Source organism: Sinohyriopsis cumingii, chromosome 14 (assembly GCF_028554795.1).
Source record: "Sinohyriopsis cumingii isolate HCF-2022 chromosome 14, ASM2855479v2, whole genome shotgun sequence".
NCBI lineage: Eukaryota > Metazoa > Mollusca > Bivalvia > Unionida > Unionidae > Sinohyriopsis > Sinohyriopsis cumingii.
The window spans coordinates 74,455,438-74,465,595 of record NC_142974.1 but is presented as its reverse complement, the minus strand read 5'-3'; positions in this window follow the sequence as shown (position 1 = coordinate 74,465,595).

The following is a 10,158-nucleotide window of genomic DNA, read 5'->3' as shown; positions in this document are numbered from 1 at the left end:
TATGGCAGTTTAAAGTAATGTGAAGGATTGGAGCTTCATGCCGCAGATATTTAGCATTATGTCCACCCAGTCACACTATACTTACACCAGTCCTAACACTAACTTCTTAATTCTAAGCGTCAAGCGAGGCAACTGCCTGTAAAATATTTAGAAGTCTTTGGAATGACTAGGTCCGGGTCCAAGCCGCGACCTTCCGCATCCGAGGCTAATGCTATTAACACTTAGGCCACCGAGACTGCTGCGTGAGTTCTCGATTCAAATTGCGGAATAAAGTTGCATTACTACTGCATTTTCAGTAAACCAGTCTCAAGGCTGGGAAGAATGGAAATTTGCGCCAGTATTGGCCATTACGGAACTGAGGCGCTTTACCTGAAAAACTGCGTTACATATCAGGTGACATTTGTATTTGAAGTTTTTAAAAACTGTTTACGGAAATTTTGTAACTAGGTACATTAAATGCAGGCGGAAATGTGAGAGACTCTCGCTATCTCTGTCTCAGAAAAAAAAAACAATAATTATTATCGGGTATATACATTTTCACTTGTTATTCCATTTGCAGACAATGAAATCGTAGATTGTGTCACTTCTTCTATATTCATTTGTTCTTCTTCCCCCCTTACATGTTTTGAATGTTTATTAGTTATTACCACTGTATCCGAAACTGCCTTACAACCAGTTTAAATTAGGCGTACAAGAAAAACATATTAATGAGGTTTAATAATGATGAACAAGTTGTAATCATAATAAGAAAATGAAAGAAAAGAACCAAAACCAGTGTAATTTTTTTGTGTCTGTGTCATCGAATTATTTTGTAGTGTTAGATGCACGCATTTGTCATAGGTCAAGAGGAGTCACCTAAAGACCTTGTACGAGAATATACCAGGTGAGTTCGACAAAAATACCAGCTGATTGCCTACCAAGTATGCTTCCTACTGACTTGGTAATAATTTATACCGGGTCATTAACAAACCATATTGCCAATACTGTATAGATTTTATTAATTTACGCTATCTTACTTTTATTTTCATAACTTTGAAATTTCCTAGATTTAGTACAATGTTGAAAAGTCTCGTGTCAACATTGTCCTGGGAGAAATTTTGTTTCCAGATTGCATTGTATTAAATTTAACTCGCACACTAATAATCTGCTCAGTAACAAAAACGTCTGTGATAGTTAGAGTCGGAACCATTCTGCATTCTACCCTTAATATCGGAAAGTAATTTCTGGTACAAAACAAGTGTAGCTAAGTCAAGTTTAAACCATTCATATCTCACTAATTCCAAATATTTATATATACCGTTTGCATTCTGGGGAAATATCAACGGCAAGTACAATGTCAAATCCGAGCTACTTTTGAGAGGCGATACGGACAAGTGCAAACGATGAGGTGTAAATAATAAGACCCGGACTAAAGTATTGATTTGTATTTAATTGAGAAAAAAAAAGATCAGTTCTTATATAAAGTATACAACTTGCAATACCATTAAAATAAAATGGAGATGAAACACACGGTTAAAGATCCTCAGAATTTTAAATAATATCTCATGCTAAAGTCGTTCTTTCTATGCACTTGTATATACCCAGCAATCTGCAATGAAGCCTGAAGATGAGTGGATTTACCCAAGGACGTATACTTCCGCTTCGCTTTTTCAATAATCAGAAATATTTGGTGTGTCAGAAGCCAACTATTGCACCAGCAGTTGAAAATAAGTCAGTCAACATCATTATTATAATCATTATTGTTATCATTGTTAGTAGTAGGGATAGGAGTAGTATTGTTGACAGTAAGAATTATCAATATATGAAGACGGAATACAGTAGCAGCTATACTATTTATGATCCGGTAAAAAAGAAAGAATAACAAATTATTAATGAAATACAATGAAGCCCTCCAAAAAAGCGTTATCATATTATAGCAAAGGCCTCCGAAAATTACTTTCTATGGAAAATTAATTTTATTTATCTGTCTTGTACGTCGAGTCTCAGAAAAAACCTTTGAGAAATATATGTTACTATCCTTCCTTTCTACTGGTACACATTGTCGCCATTTGAGCGCCTTGGTTAGTTTGTACAGTATCTATAGGATTTAACATGTTATATTTGTAAAGTATATATGGGATTTAGATTGGCTCATTTGCATATTACGTAATGGATTTACATTGGTCTGAGAATAGCAGCGACGCTGTTTAGATTGGTTCATCTATATAGTATTATGGTTTTTAGATTGGTCCCTTTGTACAATGTATGATGGATTTGGATTGCCATTTGTGTAGTATATATACGATTTAGATTCGTTAGTCTTCTCTGGGATCAGGATTGATTTATTCGTATTGTATCTGTGGAATTATTAATTGGTATATTTGTACACTGTATATGGGATTTACTTGGTCCATTTGTACAGTATATATAGCATTTATATTCGCCCGTTTCTACAGCATCTATGGGATTTATATTGGCCAATTTGCACATTATCAATGGGAATTAGATCTGATTTAATATTGAAAATACCAGTACAACAATGTCGTAATGTGTGTTGGAACAGATTTTAAGTTTAATAATTTACATCAAGGTGTATAGCAGAGAATATAGCAAATTTATACAAAATGCGGTTGTGTGTGTATGTGTGTGATTATGATTTTTAACGTAACTTTTAAAGTAAAATTCAGTCATATCGCTACAAAATACGAGAAAATGCTACATCACATAGCAAAAATGAACACGTGTTAGGTATTTGCTCACCAAATATGATACATGAGGTCCTGCATACATGGCATATCGCATGCGTTGCTGCTTTAATGTATGAATGGTGTGAACTGTCTATTGGGATAGTGACAAAGCTAAACTAGCAAGACAGTAGAAGGTCAGTATTTGTAGAGTAGATGATTAGATTTCCAATATAAAGACGGGGAGGGAGATCTATCTGTCTTCATTCCTTGTGTTTTAGGTCTGACACAATTCAACGAATATTCTCATATAATATGTATGAACAGCGCATTTTCGTATTTTTATATGTCTTTCATCAACATTATAACTGCAAACTGTATTACACATAATTTAGATGGCACACTTTTATAATTTCTTGTCTGAAAAAGGTTTATGTCTGTTGTTTTATGACATAAGTATGTGACATATGTAATGTGAACATAATAATCTTATACTTCTTATGTACAGTATAAGTTCACACTGCTCTTTAATCTACAGGTTGCATTCCATTTTATGATAATACACATCGTGAGTAGCATTCTTGTGTGCATGCAAATGCCCTCTTTTACTCGATGTTTTCCACGTTTAATGGTAAATCAAATACAAAGTTTAATCTCTATAATGTCAATATGCTGTTTGGTTGTTTGAAAACTGCACATAATATGATAGGATATATTCTATATAGTTTTGATATTTAGTTCAGTAGCAAATAAAAGCTTTCTGAATGCATTTAATTTCACACACTTATACATCAAGCAATGAAAACGATACCCATAATGAAATAGGAGTATTTGTGTGTGTGTTTTTGTGTGTGTGTCTGTGTGTGTGTGTGTGTGTGTGTGTTTGATTTTGATTTGTAACGAATGTTTGATTTTGATTTGTAACGAAGCTTTAACATCATTTAGTCCTATCGCTACGATGTCTGCAGTGTGGCAGTTTATAGTGATGTATTGCACTCGGGCATCAAGCCACAGACATGCAGCATTAAGTCCCACTCTGTCACATTATCCTGACACCATTCCGTCCAGTCACAACACTAACCTCTTAATGCTACCAAAACTCTACCTTTCTTGTGGAAAGTGGCAGTCGGTGACGTACCAAATAGGTGCTCAAAAACAGTCACTTTGTTGTCGGGAGTCACTTATTCAGTCACATCCGATGCTAATATCTAGATTGGTTGTACGCCTGGACCAGTTGGGTAAGACGTCGATGTACTTGAGAGTGTGTTGATGCTTAAATTATTTCCACATGCGTTCTTCCAAGGTTCGTTAAGAACGTTCCAAGGGGCTTGCTTTGGTTTCTGGATTCTCGGTGATGCTACAATGATTGTCACACTTCTTCAATTCATTATGGAAAACTTGGTTCCAAACGTCGATGCTTTTGTCGGTTTGCCGTCGTACAGGATGACGATGAGTTTGTTTCAACACCAGTTTGGGGCACACTAAGTCAGGTCTCGATGTTGGAAGTCAATGGCACGAGCCAGGACAATTTGGAAAAGACGTATATGACACAACAAAATATTTGTATCAACGATTTTATTTTGCAAAATGAGAGACCTCGGCTAAATCGGCTTGCCACTGATGATCGTTGCCCTCCACTCGGGTGTTACTTCTGGAAAACAATTCATAGAATGAGTTTGCATAAGGTGTACGTGGCTTGTTCGTGTAAGTGTAACCTTAGTTGCAGTTGAGGTAAACGGACAATTTCCAGTAAAGATTTGGTAGCACGATACAGTGTGTGTGAACTCCTCCGTATCAAAATCGGCTTTATCGTATTTAATGCTAACACGTTCTTCATTGATTATGTTAAGAGGTAAAGCACTCTTCACTGATTATACTCTTTTCTTCGTTTGGTATTGTCTTGGATTGTAATTCTTTGCGTGTCGAGGAGTTGGATACCTGAACATGTGTAATCGGTTCTTGTTTCACTACTGTCTTCACCTTACTTTTCTCTTTTGTGGAAGAAGGGGTGACCATCGTCTTTTTAGTCCATCCAGTGATGGATGTTGTTTGTGTTGTTAACTTGCATACGTTCTCTGGTGGTGGTGTTTACTTGCGCACTTTTTCTGGTGAAGTTTGAAACTCTTCTTCATCATTTCCTTTTTCTGTCTTTTCAAATGCGTGGTAGGGGTGGTGATGGACTTTTCGTCAGGGTCATACAATCTTTCAGAGTTCGCATAGTTGTTTCGTCTAATGCTTTCTGTAGATAGACTTTCAGGCGTTGTAACATTTGACAGTACCTTTGGGATTTTTCAGTTTCTGACAAATGGCTGCGTTTCCTCAACGATTGCGATTCGTGTTGTAAAGGTCAATCTCGGTCAGATAAGGATTGGGAAGTAAATGTGTGGTCCGTTCTTCTTGCAAACGACAATACTGCGTTTATCGTTTGTAATTCACTAAAGTCAGCTTTCGTCATTTCATCAGATTGTGATGGTCAGGTCTGAGATCTTTTAAATCCAGAAGTCAGTTTTATCTTCCTGGTCAGCTTTATCTTGGAAGCATGGGTAAAATACCTCCCAGGAGTCCCAACATGGGTCCTACTATTTGTATGACAATAGCACCTAACAGGGGTAATAATTTCCGCGTTGGACCAACATTTTTCTTTGATGGATGGGGATTTTCTTTTGCAACATATGGCGAAGAACGTGTCGATGCTTGACCAAGCATTTTTTTATGATGTTTAGAAAAATATATTGTGCCTTTCAAGTGTTTCAAACAGCATTCCCTCACGGTATCGCCGATGTCATTGGAGGCCTTTTTTAATGAGTTCTTTTCGCATGGATGGAGAAGCTTTGGGACAGGACGTACATGTCCCCATGTTTGACTAAACAAGAAGGAAGTCCTTTCCATTTATTATTTCATGAGTACAGAATGATGTATTCTAGAGCGTGGCATCCTTGTTTGCTTGTTGGTTGGTTAGTTTCGGTACACACACCAAAATATACTGACGTTGATGACTTGGGATACACCCTTTCCGTTTTGTGACTATTGGTTCGTTAAAAGGTAACGATTTGTTTTCCAAAATCGCCAAAATAATCCTCCCCTTTGGTTGCTCCTCTTTGTCTTTAGACGGCTGCTTTTTCTTGGGGGGGGGGGCAGGTCCATGCTTGGCTAAGCGTATATTCGAATGACCAAAGTATCATTTTCTTTTTCCTTTTCCATTTTAGACAGAATAATAACAGTGGTGACGGTGTGCACTTCTTTGAGGGGACATATTTTGGCGTTCAGGAGCACACACAATGTACACTAAAGTCCATTACTTGAAACGCGTCCTTTTATCTTTTTATCGGATGAAACCTTTGTTCAAGGTGTTGTTTAAACTAATTGACCATATGTTTATCCAAGAACATCCTTCTCTTCTCTGGCGTCTCCTTTACTCTAAACTACAGGGTGCTTTCTGGTGGTGACGTCAATGCTTGGCTAAGCGTTAGTTTGGATAAAGAGACAGTCATTTTATTTTTCCTTTTTCTTTTCGAACAAGATAACGACGATGGAGGTACATTTCATTGAGTGGGCATATCCGGGCGTTCAAGAGCACAAAATCACTGATGCACATTGTTTGGTTCAGGTCTCTTTTATGCTAAAATTCGTCGCGACTGATTGTCTTTACATCGTATCAGCTTGATGGTAGGCAATGCGTGGCGTGAAGGGGTTCGCAAATTACTAAATCTGGACAGTTCTCTCTTGGATAAATCCAGAAATATCTGTAACATGCCCGATCTCTAAAGGACTTGGATATTTGGAGAATTTACTTTGTGAGCAGCTGCTACTGCAGCTAAGGAGTGAGAGGGTATTACCGTTGGGTGAGAAGTTCTTGGAGACACGGGTTTCCATTGTTTCATCAAATTAAGAATAACGGTTGTCAAATTGGGTTTATCAGGCATCACCAGCAACGGATAAATCGAAGAACCTGAGGCTACTGGAGATGCGGTCACAGTCACTGGTGGTAGTGGTTTGCGAATGTAAGGTTGAGTGCTGGCCAAAGTAACTATCTAGCGGGAAGAAGGTGTTTTATCGGGTGTTTTCTGTTTACTTCTTTCTGAGGCCGTGTCCTCGTCTTTACACCGTCTCTCTATTTCTTCCTCTGGGTACGTTGGCGAGTGTTTTTTTTCATTGGGGAAGATTTTTGGGACAGTTATATCTCATTTTAAGAGGGAGCGAACTATGACACCTCCTAGAGAACTGCTACCTCCAAGTTTCAAAATTCTTTGCTTTATGGTTTGAGTGTCTAGGAAAGGATTTGCCAGTTCCGTCAAGACTGCATTGTTTCTGTCAAAAAGTGTTTGGTTTGATGTGAATGATACATTGCAGTAATTGACGTGCTCCCACTGTAAATCAACGAAAAACTTATTTGAGACCGGCTTCTAAGATATTAGCACGTATTTGTGGATTTTAGTCGCGACCGATGTCGTACAAGGCACGAATACAATTGACGGAAAGATGAAACTGGAGAGACGTCATGTTGGCGCTGTGTGATACAGCCTCAAAGTGTGCGAGGTTTTAATAGATTTTTTTTGTTGCTGTGAAGTCGACGACGGGATCGTTTACACGACAGGCCCACGGTCTTAGCACCAGTGGTGAAACAGATGGGTACAAAATCGAAAATAATCGGGAGTGGTGGGTTTTAAATCCACGTGTAAATATGCGTGAAGTGTTTGAGTGGCATCGCCGTACTCATGAGGCAGCAAATGAGTTCCTAACAGGTTGGCTAACACTTGCATTTGCGATTTATATTTAGGGCTTTTAAACAAGACCGCGTAATGAGGATTGAGACTGATGTTGAGATGGGTTTTACTGTGTTGAATACAATTCTGAGCAATGCAAATGACAATGGCACTAAGATAATGCCCTTTGAGCGTAAACTACACTTTAATTTCTTCTTAATCTTCTCCTAGCCTGACTTGTGTGACGTATGTTAGACACGATCCCTTTGTCTCTGCATGACTGACATCCACATACACGATGGAATCGCCTTAACCTTCTATCAGAAGGCTGTATGCCGATTGCCATTCTTCGTAACACCACACGATCATTTGAGGTGGACGATCGATCAAATGATGTTTATGTTTGATCGAACGTTTGACGTATTTGGTTTTGCATGAAACGCTGATGGGTTTGCGCGTAAATTGCAGCTTAATGTATTCTTCATATTCTCCTAAGATGCCGTCGAAGATTACCAGATGCGTTTGTCTGGGGTCAGACACGATCCCGTCGTCTTCGCCAGGAATGCCTTCCACAAACACGATTGAATCTCCTTGACTTTCTCGCAGAAGACTAGCCACTCTTTGTAACACCACAAAACACGTTGAGGTGGAAGAGCGATCAATTAATTTTAATTTTCGATCAAACGCTTGTCAAATTCAGATTTGCCTGAACCGCTTGGTCCAGCAATTAACATGTTAAAGGGATGGCGAAGATACAAGGCCTTACAATTAACACGATCTAAGTTTTAGTCGATGACTTTTAAAGTTCAGGAAGAGGAAACAGAGACAGTAGAGATAGCCATAGTGCAAGGAATTTCACTTTGACACATATACAGACAAGACACGATTTTCTATACTTTTTTCAAGACACGTTTTGTGCACGTTAAAAGGGAACAAGACGAAATACAAAAATAGACAAAAATAAACACCAAATGGTCAAGTGCATCATTAAAATACACATCAAAACGATCAAGTTGGAATATAAAGTCTATGCACAACATTAGCTTTGAATGTGTGGTGTCCTAGGGTCAGTGTGTAATGGTTTTAGAGTTTGTACATTTGGTACACTGACATGATTGTCATCACGGAAGGGCTTATCGGGAATGTACATGACAGTCCTGTCCTGAAGGGAGCGTATTTCCTCTGTGACGAGTTCTGCTTTTGCCACTCCAGTTAACTTAGGTTTACAAGTTATTTTTTTTCACTAAACGTTTGAATTTAGGATCACAAGTCCTAGACATAATTTGAGAAACCCCAACTTTTCCAGTCACATACATTTATCCCGTGAGGGTGTTAAGTCACATTCTACACACATATCGTCTTACACATCTTCAGTACCTACAAGTTGAAGAATCTTTTTTTCCCGTAGAGGTCCAGAAGTATCCATATAAAAGTGCAGGGCCTTGAACATAATGAGTCTCTCGTTGACATTTAATGGTACTACTGTCATGCTTTGTGTCGATTACCACTAAAAATCGCACAGAACCCAAATTAAATCGACTGGTAAACGAAATCCAAGAAAACACGTCACTAAGGCACACACTACACGGCGACCCAAATTCACGGGATGCAATTCTCGTAAAAAGAGATTGTAATCCTCCTCATTTTGAACACTGTCATTGATTTCATTCAACGACAATCGTTGTATCATGAGTGATACAATTCGTGGCATTGTAGTCCGTGTTTATTGTTCTTTTTCTTTGAAGTAATACGTTTACTTTTGTGTACAAAACTGATCGTACTCCGTCGTCGTATTCAACATGTTTAGTCACTAGAACGTACACTATTTTGGTTATTCTGTAACTCTTCCAGTGTAATTCGATATAGCATTGCCACCTTGAAAACAGTATGATGAGTAGCCATCCAAAGTATTCTGGTCTTAGGCTAGTTCAACCATTTTTGACCGCTGGAACGTTCTAAATTGAACCAATCATATTATGCCATTCTGATAACAGTGGTTACAACATTGGTGACGTATCAGATGCAGTTTTTTTTTTTTGCGTTGAACGCTTATCTTGACCCACTCTCGGTAAGTTCGTTCTCCCAAATCCACATGCAAACCACGAATGTTCTCTTGTTTAGTATATACCCAGAGATTACTTAGGTAGTCCCATTAAAGGTAGATTGTGACAATCCGGAGACAATCGATAATATTCCAGGCAAGCCGAATATTTCTGCTCCCACTGGTGAAATGACACACCGCAACTGATAAACACCGAACTGGAATGATGTGATCTGTTTGTTTGTATTCATTATTCTGGCGAAATCTTGGCAGTTGCAATGAACTATCGGTCTTGGACGTTGTCCCTTTTAATACTAGTCGTAACGAGGTCTCACGCGTGTTGATCTTTCCTTTATATGCCTAGTTTTGGATGTCTTCCATTTTCTTCTTCTTGGACAACGGTACTACCTTTTCTAATGTACCGTCATACCTGTACCGTAGTATAATTGGTGGAAAGGCCATAAAAAGGTAAAACAGTGCGGAGACCATCGAATATGGTCAAGAATATATTAATCTTTATATATACCTAGATCCATTTGCAACTTCAGACAACAACTGAAACACTGTACTTCGTATCTTAAACCAATCTCTGATCACAAACTGACAAATCCTGTTCTAGCTAAAACGTTCGTAATAGGTAATCCTTTCCAATAGGCTGGCCATTATTGAAACGTATCCAATCGACTGGCACAATTACAATAGTTGGGCAATAAGACAGGACATGGTATGGTTTGATCTTGGAGTTCTCAGT